We start from the raw sequence: 20,000 nt of genomic DNA, 5'->3' as shown, positions 1-20,000 counted from the left end.
ACAAACCTAGTGTTTTCCAGTTAGATCTTGTGATACAAGCGACAATTGACACTCGCTCACTACCACACACTCGCGCCTACTATGACCTCGAACAGACAAGAATTACAGGCACTTTGTCTAGGTGCCGTCTCCTTCTTCCTACGGTTTCTTTTCAAGAAGGCAGGGCATCTGGAGATCTTCGCTGATACCCGTGGAATAGTCAAGAAGGTAGGGTTTTGTGTAATGAATTGGGAGCTGTTTGATTTTTAAATTAAGTGAATATAGCTACTTTTATTTAAAAAAATGTTACGCTTATTATTGAAGCAAAAACGAAAAGAAAAAATGAGAGTTTCCACTGAGGCATTCCCTTTGTCCTGAAGAGCCTCTTATCGTACGCCTGGCAGCTATTGCAAGCGTTATCGGGAAGATGGGTAAAAGGATAGTGGATGCCCAAAACAGAGGTACCTTTGTGCGGTCTCCCTCTCTCTCCGGAGCCTTTATTGCCTCTTGATGGATGCCCTGTTTACAAACACGTCTTTAGTCCCATGACACAATTTGTTTTACCCTTGAATCCGAAACAGCCTTCTCCATATCCCTAGAAACCTTGGGTCTTGAGAGTCGACCGGGAGGGCTACTATAACTTGGCATGGTTAGGATGATTCAGAGTACGGGGGGCTGGCGCCGATCAATTGAAGGACCCGGTAGTCTCAATTGGTTCGTTGAGATAGAGTATCCTTGAAAACCTCCTGCGTATAAATTATGTATTTATAGCTGGGAATCTTCACTTGGTCGCTATTGATAGCGAAATTTCGCGCACACTTTCACAGCTTGTGGAGGTGGGCTTTAACTGTTGTTACTCGCTGTTTGCATTACATCCTGCGTTGAAGGATAGTGTTGGATTTTACCCTTATTTGCTTTCGCGGATTTTATCCTAAATGCTCTTGGTCTACACAACCTTTGATGCTCGGGTATAATGGAGACAATAGTCAACAGAAATATCTTCCGTAAGAAATTCAACTTAAAACATTTTTGTGAAATAAAATAAAAAATACTTGAATAGGAAACCATGGCATTCATAAATATATGTGTTATCGAAAGAAGAAATGACCATGAAATCGGGGTTTTTTCTGCTTGAAAAATGTCTTAAAATTAACTGACTCCAGGAATAAGTATAAAAAGTAATAAAATTTCTCCCGAAAGTGCCGATAAAGACAAGTTGTTGTATTCCCTGAAATTGTAAACAAGACCAGGTTATTTACTCTCAGGAAATGTCAACAGAACCAAACTATTTTCTTCACAGACGATGTAAAAACTATTAATTATTTTTCCCCATAAAACGTCAAAAAATCCAGTTATTTTGTCCCAGAAAATATCAGCACCATTATAAATTCTCCTCAGAAAATATCTAGAAAATCAACATATTCATTTTCCAGAAAAGGTTAACAAAATCAAATTATTTTCATCGCAGAAAATATATATTTATATATATGTGTGTGTGTGTGTGTATGTATATATATATATATATATATATATATATATATATATGTGTGTGTGTGTGTGTGTGTGTGTGTGTGTGTGTGTTTTATATATATTTAATTCCTTCATAGAAAATTATAACAAAACCAAGTTACTTTTATCCTAGTAAACGTCTACAAAATCGTGTTAATTTCTTCCCAAATAATGTCAACATAATCGAATTATTTACTTCCTGTGACATGTCGAGAAAGTTAAATTCATTTTCGTGGCATAAAAAGTTATTTTATTAAAAAATATGTTAAAAAAATTATTTTAGCCCAGAAAATATTAGTAAAATAAACTAATTTTTATTCCCCAAAACATTCAACAAAATAGTTATTTTCTTCCCAGAAAATGTCAAGATAAAGTTATTTTATTCCAAGAAAATGTCAGTAACGAGATATTATTGTCCAAGAGAATGTCAGCGTATTTGAAATTATTTTATTCCCCCCCCCACAATTGTCAACATAATAGCTATTCTCTTCCAAGAAATTTACAGCAAAATTGTGTTATTTTATACCCAAATAATGTCAAAGGAATAATTATTTTCTTCCCGAAATGTCGACAAAACAAAACTATATATATTATCCTAAACCGTCAACAAAACAGTTTTTCTTCCCAGGAAATGTCAACAAAAGTTATTTTCTTCCAAAAAATGTGAGCTAAACAAATTTTTATATTGGCCAAAAATGCCGATATTATAGCTATTTTCTTCCAGGAAATTTTCAAGTGTGAAGTTATTTCATTCCCTAAAAATGTCAAGAAAATGGTTATTTTCCTCCAAAAATGTCAAAAAATAATTTTTTTAACATATTTTTTAATAAAATAACTTTTTATGCCACGAAAATGAATTTAACTTTCTCGACATTTCACAGGAAGTAAATAATTCGATTATGTTGACATTATTTGGGAGGAAATTAACACGATTTTATAGACGTTTACTAGGATAAAAGTAACTTGGTTTTGTTACAATTTTCTATGAAGGAATTAAATATATATAAACACACACACACAAAACCATCAACAAAGTAGTTATTTTCTTCCCAGAAAATGTCAGCAAGATAAAATTATTTTTATTACCAAAAACCGACCAAAAAAAAGTTATTTTTGTCCCCAAAAACCGGCAAAAAAGTTATTTTCTTCCTAAAAAATGTCAACAAAACCAATTTATTTTAATTCCCAAAAATGCCAACAAAATAGCTATTTTTGTCCCAGTAAATATCAACAAGATCATATAATTTTTTTCTCCAATACCGTCAACAAAATAGTTATTTTCTTTACAGAAAATGTAAAAAAAAAAAAAATTATTTTATTCCCAAAAAATTTCAACAAAACAAAGTTGTTTATATTCCCCAAAACGGTCAACAAAATTATCCTCCATGAAAATATCAACAAAATAAAGTTATTTTCTTGCGTTACTGTTCTCAGTAAAAAAAAAAAAATAAAAAATGGAGGGAAGGAGGACTAGCATCACTTCTCCGGGGAATCATATCCGATGGAATAACAGGAAGGGACGAGTACTCATCGTACCATCTTCAACCATCCACTTGTACCCAAGGTTCCACTGGGAGTTATCTTTCTTTAGCCTTATTCACGTTCATTTTCGATCACTAAAACATACTGTGCGCTCTCTTTTGCTTTGTGTGTGTATGTATATATATATATATATATATATATATATATATATATATATATATATATATATATATATATATATATATATATATATAATGTACATATATATATAATATTATTTATATATATATATATATATATATATATATATATATATATATATTAAATACATATATGTATATGTATATACATATGTGTGTGCATGTGTGTGTGCATGCGACGCTGGGAGAGAGTGGAAGTTCTTGTGAGTCACTTTCCTTCTATTTCTCATTTCGGGAATAATTCCTCTTGTTTTGTTCCTTTACTCCCGTAACCTTTTCTTTTTAAGAAATGGGTTTGCGGCTTCATTGCTACTTTTATTCGTTTTTATGAAATTTTTAGACAGGTTCAGGAAAGTGAAAGACTTCTCCGTCACTTTAAATTTCGCGTTAAGAAAAGGCATAAGGTTTTTTTTCGGCAAAAGCTTATTTTGCTGATGCGTTATGATATGCGTACTTGGATATAACCTTGGTAGCAAGAAATAAGTTGCTCCTGAAAATGAACTAGGAAAGAAACAGAGAGAGAGAGAGAGAGAGAGAGAGAGAGAGAGATAACGATATAAACTCCAAATGATCTCGTATTTGATCCCTTATGGTTAGACAAAGGTTTGATTTGTAGAACGTTTTCCCCTTAATATTATCTCCAAAAAAGCGTACCAGGTATCATTTACACTTATCGTCCACTTGTTTCTTTCAACGAATTTTGGTCGAATCGTCTATAAGCCCTTGTAATATTATATTTTCATATATAATTATTATTCGGAGTGGGAATATTTTGATACATTGGTTTATGAAGATGTTGCATTAATAATTATTGATATAAGGCTACTTACTAATAAAGCACAATAGTTGATCGTTCAATACACTAATGCGTTTTTAACAGGAAAAAGATTTCACTAAATCTCATCTCGCCGTCCGTGGTAAAAAAAAATAAATAAATAAATAAAGTAATTCCAATTAAACCGTGTTTTCATGCTATCAACACGACACATTTCGTTACTTCTAAGAATTTCAGAGTCAATAAGAAATCTGAAAGTATTAGATGGACGTGATTAATTTTGGAATTTCTAATATTATCCGAAACCTTGGCAATTTACTAATACTGATTCGAATACTCTGTTGTCGTGTTGGGAAGTGTTAGCAAGATTAATTGTGTCAACAAACTTTTCGTTATTCAACATACGAAAATCCACCTTTCCGTGTTTTCACTTTGGCCAATAATATGTCCTCACTGCAAATGTCCCAGTTATTTCGCCAAATGATTGAGGAATTTTGGGAACGCGGATGATATTGAAAACTCTATGGTCGTATGCATTAAAAGTAACTGTTTAGCAACAGCATTAAATCTTTTCCTGAGTATAATACACTTGTAGCCTGATTGATGGGCTCCTAATAGTACTGCTTGTAAGTGGAAAGTGATCCCTGGGTATCAGTCATATATCACTTCCCAATTGCCATTACTGATTAGGACACTTCTTCAAAGAGAGATCTGTCTCCATCAGTTCATTGAACAGGTACTTATTTTATGCTCTCTGGCCGAGGTTCCTAAACTGGGGTCCGCAGGCGAGAGTCTAGGGGTCGTGGTATGAGGGAAAAACTTTAAAATAAATAATTTTAGTTCCATATAATTATAATCGGCGGGACGAACAGTTGTGCTTCTATAAAATTACAGATGGTTTCACAAATAGATGTATATAACTTTAGGCATTTGTGCAAATAAATGAAGTATATGTGGTGGAAACGTTTTCCGTGAGTTTCAGACTGAGGACATAAGTGGTTGTTGAGTGTAACTGAAGCTCATTCAAGCATGACGTCGAGAGCGCGTTGGTGAATGTGGCTTTGTTTTATGTTACCACCAAGTGTTACTTTCTCTTTATGATACATTGTTTAGAAAAACTTGGTCACGTTGGAAATGTGGGGGCCAGTCATTGAAAACTGACGTAACGCAAACGAAATTAGAGATGCCCGCCCTTCGAAAATCAACAGTGTAGAACCTCAGGGAATGATAATACGCTGATGTCTCCGTTGCTTATTGTGAAGCAAAGATTGTGAAGTTATTCAAGAGACTTTTTCTTTATATTATAATCCACTGACACAGATCGTTTCATTGACTAAACGAATACCATTACAAATGCCAACGTTAATACTGGGCCTTCAACAAAAAATCTTAACCCTTTGAATATCTGAATTTTCCTCATGCATTGACTGTGAAAGTTTTCACTTATTAAGAAATATTTTCTTTCTTTTGTCAAGAAAACGTCAGGTAAACGTCGTATCCTTTGCCAGATTTCTAAACGGTATTCAGCTTTTTAAAGAAAAGAACCACCAGACTTGATAGAATGATGGGATATCTGTATAATCAAGTGATTTTCTCACACAGATGGGAGGATTATCATCAGGCTCTTATCTCTTCCAAAGATTTCTTGAGAGCAATTTGCAGTTCACTCTACAAAAGAGTGGAGATGTAAAAGCTCACTTGACTGAATCTGGGCGCACAGCTGCGAGTGGGGAATGTAATGCTTTTGATACTAAAGATTGTTTCTGTCAGCTAATGGCCTATACTGGAAAAAAGGAGGGGAGTCCAGAGTATTTTCAGGTGTTTTTTGGATATTATTACAGAATCTGCCATGATTATGTAGAGTGGTTGCATTGCCAATACATGTGCTGAATTGAAAATGAAAGCCTAATGGACAATCTTGTAATTGCTAAAAAACTTTACTGATAAAGCTCCTGACTTTGACTTGTCCATTTTTCCAGATGTAAATGTTTCAGGTGGCAGCACTCCTGCAAGATAGCAAACTTTGCATCGTTATTCATGTTTCATCATCAAAGGTTTTTGTAATAGAGAGGGAAGCCCTTGCTCGATATTAATTATCGTGACAAAAAATGAATAGATTGTTGGCGTGTTGTGACTGTAATCCATTCAGTTTCACTCTTCATTTAAAAAAGTACAACCTCGAATTTGCATCGCTGTTTGACACAACTTTAGATTCTAGAGATTAAGCATATAACAGGAAAGGGCACTAATTGACAAACTTGCTATCTAGTGTTCCAAAACAAGTATGCTGAAATTGCTGCTCTCTGAGTATATTAGTAAGCAATGAAGAGCTTTAATGGTATTATTTTTTTTCAAGCCAGGAATGGAAAGGAATGCCCTTGGAAGGCTAACCAATAGTTTTCCTTTTTCAACATGGTCATCAGAACTAATTACCAAGTAGTTAAGATGTACAAGAATTACTACACGGGCAAAACCAAGTTCTTATGAAGTTGAATTTCCCATTAGACAAGAGCAGGAAGGTACTTCATTATGTCTACCAACTGCCGTACCATAAAGAGCTGGTTAGGATTAGAGTGTAGGCCTAATTTAGTTGTTGTGATCGAAGATAAAAAAAAAGAAAAAAAGGAAAAGCATGGAATTGGGCGTACGATTATGGAGACATATAAGACCTCAAGCCTCTAATATGACCAGTCATGTTAGCACCTCTCAGGACCAGACTTATTGGGTGGCTGACAATTTCACCTCTGCTTCCACTATAAACTTCGAATACCAAGTCCAATACACGCGTACCATCAAAGACTAAAATTTCCATCGGAAGTGGAAAATATCAAGCAATTTACAGTATGCACCTGAACGATGGTTCGAACTCAGGATAACCCCTTTCAACACACTAATGCTTTTTTACCAGGAAAAAGATTTCACCAAATCACATCTCGCCTTCCCTGTTAAAAAAAAAAAAAAATCAATCAATAAATAAATAAAGTGATTCCACTTAAACAGTGTTTTCATGCTTTCAGCACTACACATATTACTTCTAGGAATTTCAGTCAATAAAAAATCTGAAAGTATTAGATAGGTAAATTGTTAGCACTGCGTAAAAGTTACTAACATTTTTACTTTTTTGTGTATCCTTGAAAAGAAACTAGCATCAATCGTGATGCTTCGTAAAAACAAGTTCTTAAGCATTCCGTAACTGTTTTTGGATTATATAAATCCTGATTTCGTCGTCGACTTTGGCTTTTAAAAGCTCAGTAATACAAATTTTAAGTCTTGAAGGGAACTCAAGATACACAATAACTATGAATTTCTGAATGAAAACTCAAATTAGAAGGTTTATGAAAATTTCTTGCTAAGCGAGCAAGTTATTATCAGCGAAATTGTAGCCTTTCTCCTTAACGCTGAAAATCTTAACATATGGGTACAACTTTAACTGTTATTAAATAACAATTGTAAAATAAATTCTTTTAATAAGAAGCCACTGAGAAATACAGAATACTGGTATTTGAAAAGTTTGCAATGATAACCATAGTCCAATTGCGAGTCGTTCTTAAGCTGTGATATTTGTCGCGAATTTCTCTCTCTCTCTCTCTCTCTCTCTCTCTCTCTCTCTCTCTCTCTCTCTCTCTCTCTCTCTCTCTCTACGTACGCTTAGATGTCAAGTTCATGTTTAATAAATTCTCTCTCTCTCTCTCTCTCTCTCTCTCTCTCTCTCTCTCTCTCTCTCTCTCTCTCTCTCTCTCTCTCTCTCTATTACACTTAGATGTCAAGTTCATGGTTAATAAATTCTCTCTCTCTCTCTCTCTCTCTCCCCTCACACACACACACACATACTCCTTGTACCCTCCAGAGTCTAGATTGCAAAGTTGTTGGTTAATAGCAGACTCTCTCTCTCTCTCTCTCTCTCTCTCTCTCTCTCTCTCTCTCTCTCTCTCTCTCTCTCACACACACACACACACACACACACACACACACACACACACACACACTCTATCTGTATACTCTTGAAACCGCAGGTGCAAAGTTTGTGGTAAACAAATTTCTCTTTAGTTACTAGGGTATCTGTAAACAGAAACTGTTAAACCCCATTAACTGAAGCAACATTTTTCTGGATATGTATGCAGTTGAGCGTCAGGGTAAACACGGTATAATTCGTGAACACAAGAGCAGCTTTTCCTGTCATATTGTTTCAAGGCAATTTGGAATTAGTGATATTTTTAAGACCCAAAACCCCTCTTAGTTTGTTTGACGTTTTTTTACACATGCGCAGTTGGGTTTGTCTATGACGTCGTCACTAAATCGTCCTTGTTTTGACCTACGATAACATACGTCAACTCATCTGAAGGGTCAAATACAGAATTGAATGAGACTGAGTGCATCTCTTCAGCTTAACTGAGCTATGATTCAGGACTCGATAGAACATCCTTTATCCTTCTTCTCAGGATTTTCACTTGTTGGAAAATGTATATCTTGGGAAAATTATGACGACGGAACTACGAGTCCAGCACATCTAATTATTGGCGCCAAAGATGAGCATCGCAGAATTCTTTCAAATATCGTAGAATCTATGATGTCTTTACTGACGTCTCATTAAATAAGCATTGTTATCAAAACTCTGAGTAGATTAATTATGAAGTAATAGGATCAAGAAGTCAATTTTCTCCACAGTATGAGCGATATGGAACTAATTATCCAAAGCATAACGTTAGGGGAGTTGGTTGCTCTAAAGTGAAGAATATGATGAATAGCAATCTTTTTGTAGAAATAGAGAATTAGCAAAGAAGATATGAACAGTAGGAGATATTTCTTGCATAAGTAAAACATAATTATTGCAAAATCTGAACGACAGATTTAGGAGGGGTCAGGACAGGAATGGGAGTTATTTTTTTGTTCAATTAATTGCCGATATCCAAGGAAGCATTGGAGTAGAAGGTTTACAGTATGTGTCGTTATACAATATTCATAAGTTTCTTTTTGTTGTCCTTAGTGCTCTCTAAAGGCTTTGCAAAGGCTGTCTTCTTGATTTTCCCGCTGAAACGCTTTGTAATATAACGTTCCGAAATCAATGTTTTTATTCTAGTGATTTAAATGAAGTTATGCCTGTTTCAATGGACAGGACAGAGTCACTCACGAACAGCATTGTCCAAGAAGAATAAAAATCCGAGTTTCTTAAGGTAGCTGCATCCCTCAAAGTTTTAATAGCAGCCACAGTTGTTTTTGGAATAAGTTGGCCTAGTGCCAGTAGAGGCTCATGCTTGTACGAAGAAAAACAGAACTTATAAATAACAGTAAATATATCTGAACTCGAATATCATCCAATATAAAAGACTGCGCATTTTGAGCCTAGTCTTAATAATAATATTATTCTAATTTCAATGGAAGCCTTATCCATTATTCTTTTAACTGAAGACGTGGATTGCCAGACCATCAATATTGCTGGACTTGCCAATTGCTTCCTGGTCACCTTCGATCTTATAGTTTGAAAAGCTGCTACGCATCCTTCTGATTCGTGACTAACTCAGGCGCTTTTGCCGTGAATGACTCAGTGTGTTCACCCTAATAACCAAATCGACCCGACGCGGCCACTCGAGGGCGAGGACTGTTATCAAAAGCAAAGAGAGAAAGTTTCAATAGCAGACATTAACTGTGACGGGAGAGCTTTTAATCTCCTGCCAGCCCCAGGATCCAGACTGAGGTTCGGATTAAAGAGGAGCGCCGGTGGCAGTGAGGGGAATAAGCTGATAAGAAGAACGAGGAATGGTCGAGAGGTTTGTCTTTCTCATCATTTTGTCGTCTTTTCATCATATGCATTTGACCTCTCCTCTTCTTTCCTTTTAGCGCTATCTTCTAGCCTTACAGCTCATTTAATATAGGCTAGTATTCAAATCACGTAAAATCTCTCGTAATAGCATTAACCTTTTCACTCTTGCTGGAAAATTCAGTGAAGACTGATGAATACGCCCACATGGATACTCAGAAAAAGCACATGAACATCCTTTGTCGCAGCCCACTTTTTCTATCTCATTGAATACAAGATATTCTGATCAACTGGAGGAGAATTCGGGAACTTAGGGTACCAGTTATGCCAAGTTGGGCCCTGCCGATGAATTGGCAGCAAATTTAGCCTGTAGTTAGATCCTGGCCATCCCTGTCTGGTGAATTTTGACACATCCCAGATGAGACATCAATGTTCTTATCCTTTCCATTTGACTAATTTCAACCGCGGCTTTAATTTACTTGAGATCTCTTCTACAACTTTCACTTTTGCTAAAATCTGCCAAATGTTATTTTTCATATCCTTCCTCTTTCGTTTGTTTAGCTAAGTAGAAATATTTTTGTATATTTGAAAGTAACTTATTTGGTCGTGCCTAAGACACCGACGTTCTAAAAATCGTAGCAGAGAAGAAATATGTCTGTTCTTTGCCGAACTAATCCCTTCACCACAAGTCGAAAGAGTGTATATGCTCTAATGAAAGGTGAAACCTACTTTGGGTATATTGCATTCGTGGTTTGAAGTTGATTGAAATTAGTAGGTCAGGGGTGGGGTAAAATTCGTAGTATCTCAAGTTTTGTTGATAATCTCAGAATGAAGCAACGTGGGTTCAGCCAGTATAGTAAACGATAAGAATGCATATATATTGAATTGTTGATGAAAAATTAATTTAGAACTGAGACTTCAAATGAAAATAAGTTTCAGTTGTCCTGATGAGGGTGGTTGATAATTTGATAATTTCAGACAAAAATTGATGAGAAGTATGCTTGTATTTTTTTATATATCTTCACGACACCACCACCGCACAACACGTACACTCACACAAACAGACACGCTCGCACACGCACTCGCACATATATGTACATATATATGTATATATATGTGTGTGTGTGTGTGTATTTGTGTGTATGTATATTCACAAATGTTAATCCACAAATATCTGTTGATATCCAGTTCACTATACCTCGAGGACAGCTTATAATGAATGGATATTTTAATTAAGTACTTCGTCGCCAGTGGGATTCGAATCGCTTCCAGATTAAGAAACTACGATGTACATTGACTTTGACTGCTGTACATCGTTGTTTCTAAATCAAGCAGCATGGATGTTTGAATCCCACTGGTGACGAAGCACTTATCAGTTATAATTCCCCTTCGGTGCAAGTTATTCCTGAGGCATCGTGAATGGGATATTAAAAACGCTATTTTTGGCTAAATATTTATGTACATAAAGAATGTCATGGCGTGTGTGACAAGTGTATGTATATGTATATATATATATATATATATATATATATATATATATATATATATATATATATATATATATATATATATACATATATATACATAACGAGTTTTTCCTTGTTGAAATAATATTGTAAGTTCTCATATTGAGAATTATATCTTTATGACCTAATTAAAACTATTAAAAGGCAAGGGAATAAGTGATGTTTCTTTGAAATGATCACAATCGTTTCATCAATCTTCTGATCGCATATTTTCTCATTCATTTCTCGGGAAATGCGAAGACCTGAACTTGTTCTGTTTTATTATTTTTTTTTCCGTTTGCTTTGCACTAATTACTTTGAGGTCTTTAAGTCCGATTATTTTCATAGAATCCTTGTCCTATTAGTTGCTTATAATGACTATCAATATCTCGCCCCACCAGCGAAAGATTCAGATGGACCTTTCCCTAAAAAGATTCATTTTGTCTGTCTTAACCTTATTTATAAATTGAGTTCCTCAAAATTAGAAGATCAAGTATCTAGCTACAGTACTTCATTCTGAAAGACCTCGACGTAGAGGGTTAGTGTCGTTAGTACACCACACGTAGAGCACTGTAGGCATTACAGAAGTTGCTTGCAGTGTCCCTTCGGCAACCAGCTGCCCCCACTGTTTAGCCTTTTACTTAACTCCGTTCCCGGTTCCTTACTTCCAACTTGCTGTCCAACCACTCCAACTACCCCTAGTGGCTGAAAGTGCCCTTAAAGCCAAATTTTCATAAACCAATCAAATCAATCATTCTGAAAGGCACCATCAGGAGCCAAGCTTCTAAACTTCAAAACGGCATTTTTTTAAAAGATACGAGTACTCCTCTATCTATGTCATCCTTGAATCATTGAAACCCATTTGTTACTCGAGCCATTTCCGTACCTTTGTTTATTTATGTCTGTATTCTACAGACCTCGTCATAATTTTGTCTCCTGACTGTGTTATCTACCTCGCTCAGTAGATTTGGATTCATAATCATAGTCTTAAACCCTGCTCTTTAATTAAATTTACCCCATTATGTTCATTTCGGGAGGTTGCATACTGATCATATGATTCTCTCTCTCTCTCTCTCTCTCTCTCTCTCTCTCTCTCTCTCTCTCTCTCTCTCTCTCTCTCTCTCTCTCTCTCTCTATAATAAATATTTATATATATATATATATTATATATATATATATATATATATATATATATATATATATATATAATATATATATATATATACACACACACTATACTATATATATGTGTGTATGTACAGTATATACACATACATATACTGTATATATACATATATATGTATATATATATATATATACATACATGTACATACATACACAGTATGAAATCATTAATGGAATTCGTTCTAACGGATAAAAGATGAAAACTTTGTCCTATATGTATTTTCTGTAAATACGTTTATGAATAAGATAATTACGTAAATCCTCTGAAATGAGATCTTATGTGGTTGCCTAAGTAAGAAACATTTGATATTAATCCATAATCCTTCCTGGTATAATGTCCTTTCAAATTCGTTTTCATTTGGTAGATCATTTCTTTTTATCTCCCATAGACTTTTTTTTTTATACAATTCTATCATTTCCATTGTTTCCCTGAGGCGTAGTTTCCGAAGACCATTTATGGCAGGTTAAAAAGTTTCTAAAATGATTTTCCGCGAGGAATATTCTGTTTTTCAATAAAGCTCTCTCGCTGTTATCCGGAAGTTCGTCTTTTTCAAATAACATAAGAATAAATTGGCTGAACTAAATAATAAAAGTTTCATTGTTACGGAAAATAACTTGAATATTATTCACCAAAACCATGGGTTCGACGAACGGAATATATTTTACAAAACAGTTTCAGGATAATCACGTTTCAGCTTCAATGTGGAATATAATGAAGACGAGACGTGAGGTCTCGAAGCTGTATATGCTTGTGATATTTAATATGATCACTTCAGTTCGATGCTTGAGCTTCTGAGAATTATAATAGTTATAATAGAATAGAATCATGATGATAATGATAATGAGGATTGTAACAAGAGGAGCAACTTTATTATAATGAAACTAACATCGCAATTGCTGATCATAGCAGTACTGTTACTAGTTACTACCAGTATCACTACTAATAAGAATAATGGTTATAATGATGATTCAGATGCGAACTAAAGCAATAGCCCTAACTATGGAGGTCTTGCTGATAACACTAATAACAATCCAAATTACTTAGTATTCCTCTGGTCAGTTGGATTTTTTATCAGTGTTATTTTAGATAGTGGGTCGTCTGCGAAAGGAATTTTCTGAAATTTTGATAACGAGTTTTTCCTTGTTGAAATAATATTGTAAGTTCTCATATTGAGAATTATATCTTTATGACCTAATTAAAACTATTAAAAGGCAAGGGAATGAGTGATGTTTCTTTGAAATGATCACAATCGTTTCATCAATCTTCTGATCGCATATTTTCTCATTCATTTCTCGGGAAATGCGAAGACCTGAACTTGTTCTGTTTTATTATTTTTTTTTTTCCGTTTGCTTTGCACTAATTACTTTGAGGTCTTTAAGTCCGATTATTTTCATAGAATCCTTGTCCTATTAGTTGCTTATAATTCATATTTTGACTAATAACTTTGAGGTCGTCATGTCTGATAAGTATTTTGAAGCCATCATATCTAATTAATTATTTTGTAGATTTTTGCCTAATTAAATGAGTGGAGCCACCATATCCTATTAATTGCTTCTGAGTCTCTGTTTGATCTGTAGAGGGAGATACTTTTAATGAATCTTAGTAGGCATTCTCCCATTCTGAATGAAGTACAATATCCCTTTACCGACCGTGTAGAAAATGAAATGTAGGGTGGAGCATTTTATCGTGCTTTATTATTAAATTCTAGTTAATTTTATGTTTTATCATTAAGTTCTAGTGTTAATTTTATGTTGTGTAATTATGTTGAAAAAAGAGAATGATAAATTATGAAACTGCAAGAAAAGAGAAGGAACAAGATCCGATAGAAAGCACCGTGTTTACGAAATAGAATCAAGTGAAGCAATCACTCAGGTGCTGCGGTATGCGCAGCACAAGATAACAAAGACGCTTCATATTATGATTGTGGTCGGCGCCTGTGATGAAGAATTTAATATCAAAAGAGAGAGAGAGAGAGAGAGAGAGAGAGAGAGAGAGAGAGAGAGAGAGAGAGAGAGACTAGAGAAAGGGCCGTTGATTCATTCTAGTTGATATACACAGCAAAGAGAGATATCATCTCTCCTCTAAAGCGATGCTGTTACTAGGTTCACGTCAGTTACCTGCCGTGGGGATAATTGCGTTGGCAATAAATCACCTCGTTGTTTCACAGGTAACCTTATCCTTCATCACTGAGGGAACGAGTTCAATTGGACTGTCATCTTACTGTATACCTTTATTTACTAAATTTTCTTCCTTGTGTTCGCTATGAACAAGTCTTACAAAGAAGAAAAACTTAACTTGGTCTTTCGCACGTAGAAACAATGATCGCCTTTCCCGTGATATAGGTGAATATATGTAAGACGCAATTAAATGCAAGAACAAGGTTCATCTCTCAAGCAGTTAAAACGCAGATTAAAGCAAAACATGGTCCGCCTGAAAACTGATCTCTTCAACGCTTTCACAGGCAGCTGTGTGGCCAGTTATTACAGGTTACTTTGTAGACCACTTTTTCAAAGGATATTATTGAAGGTAAATGTATCTGGCTATTAAATAAGAGAATAAGTTTCAGCCTCCAAGTGGTTAGAACTGGGGTTCAAAAGAGATTTCTAGGAAACTCTGCTTGAGACAAACAGTGGGTAGACACACGTGCCAATGACTTTTGAACAAAGGAAATGTGTTCTGCGATGGAGGAGCCAATGTTGCTGTGTGCAGGTAACTTCTTTGCATCCTAGTTGCAAGTAAAGACGTAAAGTGAGTCCATTATGTTTGTTGCATAAAATGTACTACGACACACATTCTTTGGGTTCTTTTCTCTAACTGATCTAGCTGTTTGGGTTCTCAACACTACGCAGGCTTGCATCAGGTTTAATACTGATCAGTTAGCTAGGAGTTTTACGTAGGCTACAGCTAAAATGTGGAATAGTTTTCCTAATGCAGTTGTGCAATCTAATCTCCAATTGTTTAAGCGAGGAGCAAATTGATTTCTGTTCTCTTTTGAGTTCTCCTAAATTTCAGGTGTATTGGGTTTCTTTTCTGTTCCCTCTCATCTGCGCATTTAGTTATCACCTTTTCCTATAACCTTTCTGTCCCTGCAGGCTGATTCCCTTTGAGAGCCCTCCAGAGTAATTTGTAGTCGGTTGACTATGTCCATAAGGGTTTTCAGTGTAAGATTTAAAGAAAGAAAACTCAGACCGCTTGACGACGGAGAGGTCATGCATTTAATGCCAGTTTTCTTTACTATTCATTATGTACCGCGTGGAAAAGTGATTTGTGACGTTATTTATGCTGGCGTGCGGGAGAGGTTTGTACAAAAGAGTGCTTGAGGCAGACAGTGGGTAGAAAAAAACGTGGCACTGACTTCTCCGCAGAATCAAGTTTTCTGCCGTGACGTGGCCGGTACAGCTGTGTTCAAACTGCTTGGGGGCAGAAATATATTCTGTCATTTACTTGTTAGTTACATTAACACACACAAACGTATATACATACATAAATATATATACGCATATATATATATACATATATATATTAAATATGTGTATATATATGTATGTGTATATATATGTATGTGTATATGTATATATATATATATATATATATATATATATATATATATATATATATATATATATATTTATATTCACGCACATTAAGTTACAAATATCGTTTATTATCGCCCTACCTTGGAAACAATACCGAGGGGAATTACAACTGATTAGTGGTTCATCACCTGGCAGATTCGATCCATTGAATCCGCCAGGTAACGAACCACTAATCAATTATAATTCTTGAGATTCTCGCTGTTTCGATCCACCGAAACAGAGAGAACCTCCGACTTCAGCCCAGAGGTAGAGTTTTCTCGTCAATGAAGTCGGCGCTTCTCGCTGTTTCGGTGGATCGAATCCGCCAGGGGGCGAATCTCTCATCAGTGATAATTTCCCCGAGGTATTATTTCCAAGGTAGAGCGTATTGGATATTTAGCGACATTTGTAGCGTAATTTTTTTGAATATAAAAATGTCAGTGATGCGATAAATATATATATATATATATATATATATATATATATATATATATATATATATATATATATATATATATATATATATATATATATATATATATATATATATATATATATGTGTGTGTGTGTGTGTGTGTGTGTGTGTGTGTATGTATGTGTGTGTGTACGTGTGTGTGCGTATTTTGCTGTTTCAGGGCTTGGTTGTTTGAAGTTGCGCTTTTATGTTTTTATATATTCAAAATATGTAATATTCCTAAGAACACCCAAACACGAAATGCTTAAGGTTTGAAAAAAATCGCATTCAATTCGCGTATTTTTCCTTTTTTTTTTATTGCTACCCCTTTTGTGGGGAAAGCACTTTTCAAAAACTCAGACGACAGACCATTCTGTGTTCCTCATTATTGTGTCTAGTGGCATTAGCTGAATTACTTTCTTTTCGGAAGAAAGATCCAGTTATCATACAAACATGAAACTTTTATGTAGTAAATCAGTATTGCTCATTCATCATTAGAAAATAGTTTAAGTTAAAGAAAGTGTTTGTATTTTTATTTTGCTCTATGATAAAGAAATGGTTAGTTGAAAAAGGAAGCCTCTGTGTAAGTGGTCCATTATATCAAAGGCTACCCAGTGACACAGAGAGGTATAGAAAATTATCAGAGAAATATGACTGGTGGTAAGGGAGTCATCAGTATTATAGAGAATGATTTGGAAAATCGTATTGAAGAACATCGTGAATTTTACTAGAGAGATGGGGGGGGGGCGTTATTGCCGTCAGTGCACCTTGTGTGGTGCTCTGTAGGCATTACTAAAGGTTGTTGGCAGCGTCTTTTCGGGCCCAGCTGCACGCTTCAGCCTTTTCCTTCTCCATTCCCGCTTCCTTTCTTCCACCTTGCTGTCAAACCACTCGAACTCCCTCTTTTCACTGGTGTAATGCTGAATGGCCGAAAGTGTCCCATTGCTTAGCTTTCTAGACTAATTTTCATAAATCATCTGAAGACTAAAATCAAATCCTCTCCTACAACATTTTCCATCTTACTTCAAAATTTTTTCGTTTTTTTATGATTATAGGAAAACTTCACTCTCTCTCTCTCTCTCTCTCTCTCTCTCTCTCTCTCTCTCTCTCTCTCTCTCTCTCTCTGTGCAGAGGAAGATGAGGATGAATAATAAACAGAAAATGAACCAACAAAGTGAACATTCCAGGAGCTGGCTGAAATGTTTCGAGTGTCGATGTAAAGAAGATTAACCGCTTAAAATTCCTTGATGGAAAGCAGCTCTACAGTGATATGTGATATCGGATGCATTAAAGTTTCTCCAGACCTTCATTGGGTGAATTAAAGAGGAATAAACTTAACAACTCCACTATCACAATGTCCTTTCCAGAAAGAGAAAATGAAGAGAAAATAAAACCTTTCCAATCTCGACAATGCCAACCACCAGTGTATTCTGCTCCTAATGTCACCCAGCCATTGTCATCTTCGCCTGCCCCACATTTCCGGCTTGAAGAGATAGCGATGATCCCAGTGGTCCTTCTAGGTATGTCAAATATCAGTACCCGAATGCCCAACACATCTTCAAGTTGCCTACGTAATCATCCCACATCACCGTTTACTCATCATCGTAGGCATTGCAATAAATCATTGTACCGCCATCGTCATCAACAGGGCTCATTACAGCTACATTTTAGAACAGAAAATCTGGTTAGTCTTTTATCAAATATGAATTTTTCATTTCTTTCAGGTAAAGCTTGTACATTATTTGTCTCGCAAAACGAGTATGTTTTTACTGGCTTTTTTTTTTTTTTGTTAAGAGGTAATGCAAGTAATTTTCATTGTTCCTTTTTTGTTGCTCCCAAGTCTCACTGGTATATGATTAAGACAACAAAATCCCTTTTATTACTTAGAGCGATACACTTTATATAATAACGTATGATAATGAAAAGTGTTCCTTATCAGCCGCTAATTTTTTTGTGAAGTTGTAACATATACACTACAATACAGTATACACGTGTGGACCAAGAAGTCACATTACATGTGAGGCTTGCTTGTAGTTCATTATCCGTGGCTTTCGCTTTTCACAATAGGCTATGTGGATAAAGGGTACTGATTTATATATATATGTATATGTGTATGTATATATATATATATATATATATATATATATATATATATATATATATATATATATATATATATATATATATATATATATATATATATATATATATATATATATATATATATAATATATATATATAATATATATATATTATTATATAAAATATATATATCGCGACGGATGGGACCTCTTTTCTCGCAACCTCACCCGTTTTTACATTTTTGCAAGGTAATTGAGAAAGAAATAAAAATTAATGTCACTAATTAATCACTAGAGCTGAGGTGTCAACTCGCCCCTTCATGAACTCTCTCTTTCATTCCCCAAAATGGTTAAGCTTAACTCTCCCTCTCTCTCTCTGTTCAAAGTGACTGCTTTTAGGCCTAATTCCAGCTGACTGTGCCTTCCAAGGCAAGGGAGGAGCCAAAAGAGAAAGTTGGTCCCCCCCCCCCCCGCCACAACACTGAACCTTCCACATGGGTTGACTGCCGACATTATAGAAAACGTGACAAAGATTAACCTTTTCGCCATCTGGTTAAATGTCCGGGGTAATCCTCAAGGGTTACAAATAGACACCGCAAGAGAAATCGAGAGAGAGAGACTGCTCAGAGCACGAGCCAAGGACAGATGTCCTTGCCTTGCCTGTCCTTTTGAATCAGCCACGTGTTCGACCCCGGGGCTTGAACCAGTATAATTTGTAGTGGCATTATAATTCCCTCCTTCATCGCCAGTGCCTTATCAATGATGACCCGTCATCTTGATGAAGGTAATGTGCCGGAATAAGGTCCTTTTTAGCAAGTCACGATCCCTGTTACTTCTCCGTTTAATGTTTCTTATTTTCCCATTGTGGGATCACCTTCAGTAATTTCTGTTGGAGCATTCAGTGTTAACATAATTATGCATTAGCGTTGAACTGAGTTATCTGGCACCATCTGTGCATTACTCAGTTCCCTTTGAGCGTCTTACTATTATTGCAAGTAACAGTCTTGCATATATTTGCAGATAGGCCTCTTCTGTGGAATCTCTCGGCCGATCCATGTGCGGTTCCCCTTTCCACTGCGATGTTCCCTGTTATGAAGATATCGTCAGCATAGAATATTTATTCTGTGTAAGATTCATTATTTTAGCAGGCCCTTGTTATTACCTGCCCAGTAATTCGTCATTTTTCTGATCTGTGTTGTTATGTAAATATAATCATGTTAAGAGAACCCTTGAATTTACATAATTCCCTCACATGAAGAAGGCCCTAAGCCATAGATTTCCTTTGTTTTTTCTACGAATTGTCCTAATATTGAGTCAGATGTGTAATAAATAAAAGGAACTCCCCTGCGTTATTCGTTGCCGCCCAGAGTCAAGTAAGTATCCCGGACATTCGTAGCAATATATATATATATAATATATATATATATGTATATATATATATATATATATATATATATATATATATATATATATATATATATATATATATATATATATAT

General features: G+C 35.3%; 1 protein-coding gene across 1 annotated transcript in view; it reads right to left on the bottom strand.

Annotated features, from left to right (window-relative positions):
- The window catches only part of LOC136837001 (uncharacterized), a 97,831-nt gene that overhangs the window by 53,311 nt on the left and 24,520 nt on the right, over positions 1 to 20,000 (bottom strand). The gene's annotated exons all lie outside the window — the stretch shown is intronic.

The sequence above is a fragment of the Macrobrachium rosenbergii genome, chromosome 57 (assembly GCF_040412425.1).
Source record: "Macrobrachium rosenbergii isolate ZJJX-2024 chromosome 57, ASM4041242v1, whole genome shotgun sequence".
Taxonomy (NCBI): Eukaryota; Metazoa; Arthropoda; class Malacostraca; order Decapoda; family Palaemonidae; genus Macrobrachium; species Macrobrachium rosenbergii.
This window is presented reverse-complemented; position numbering and strand designations above follow the sequence as displayed.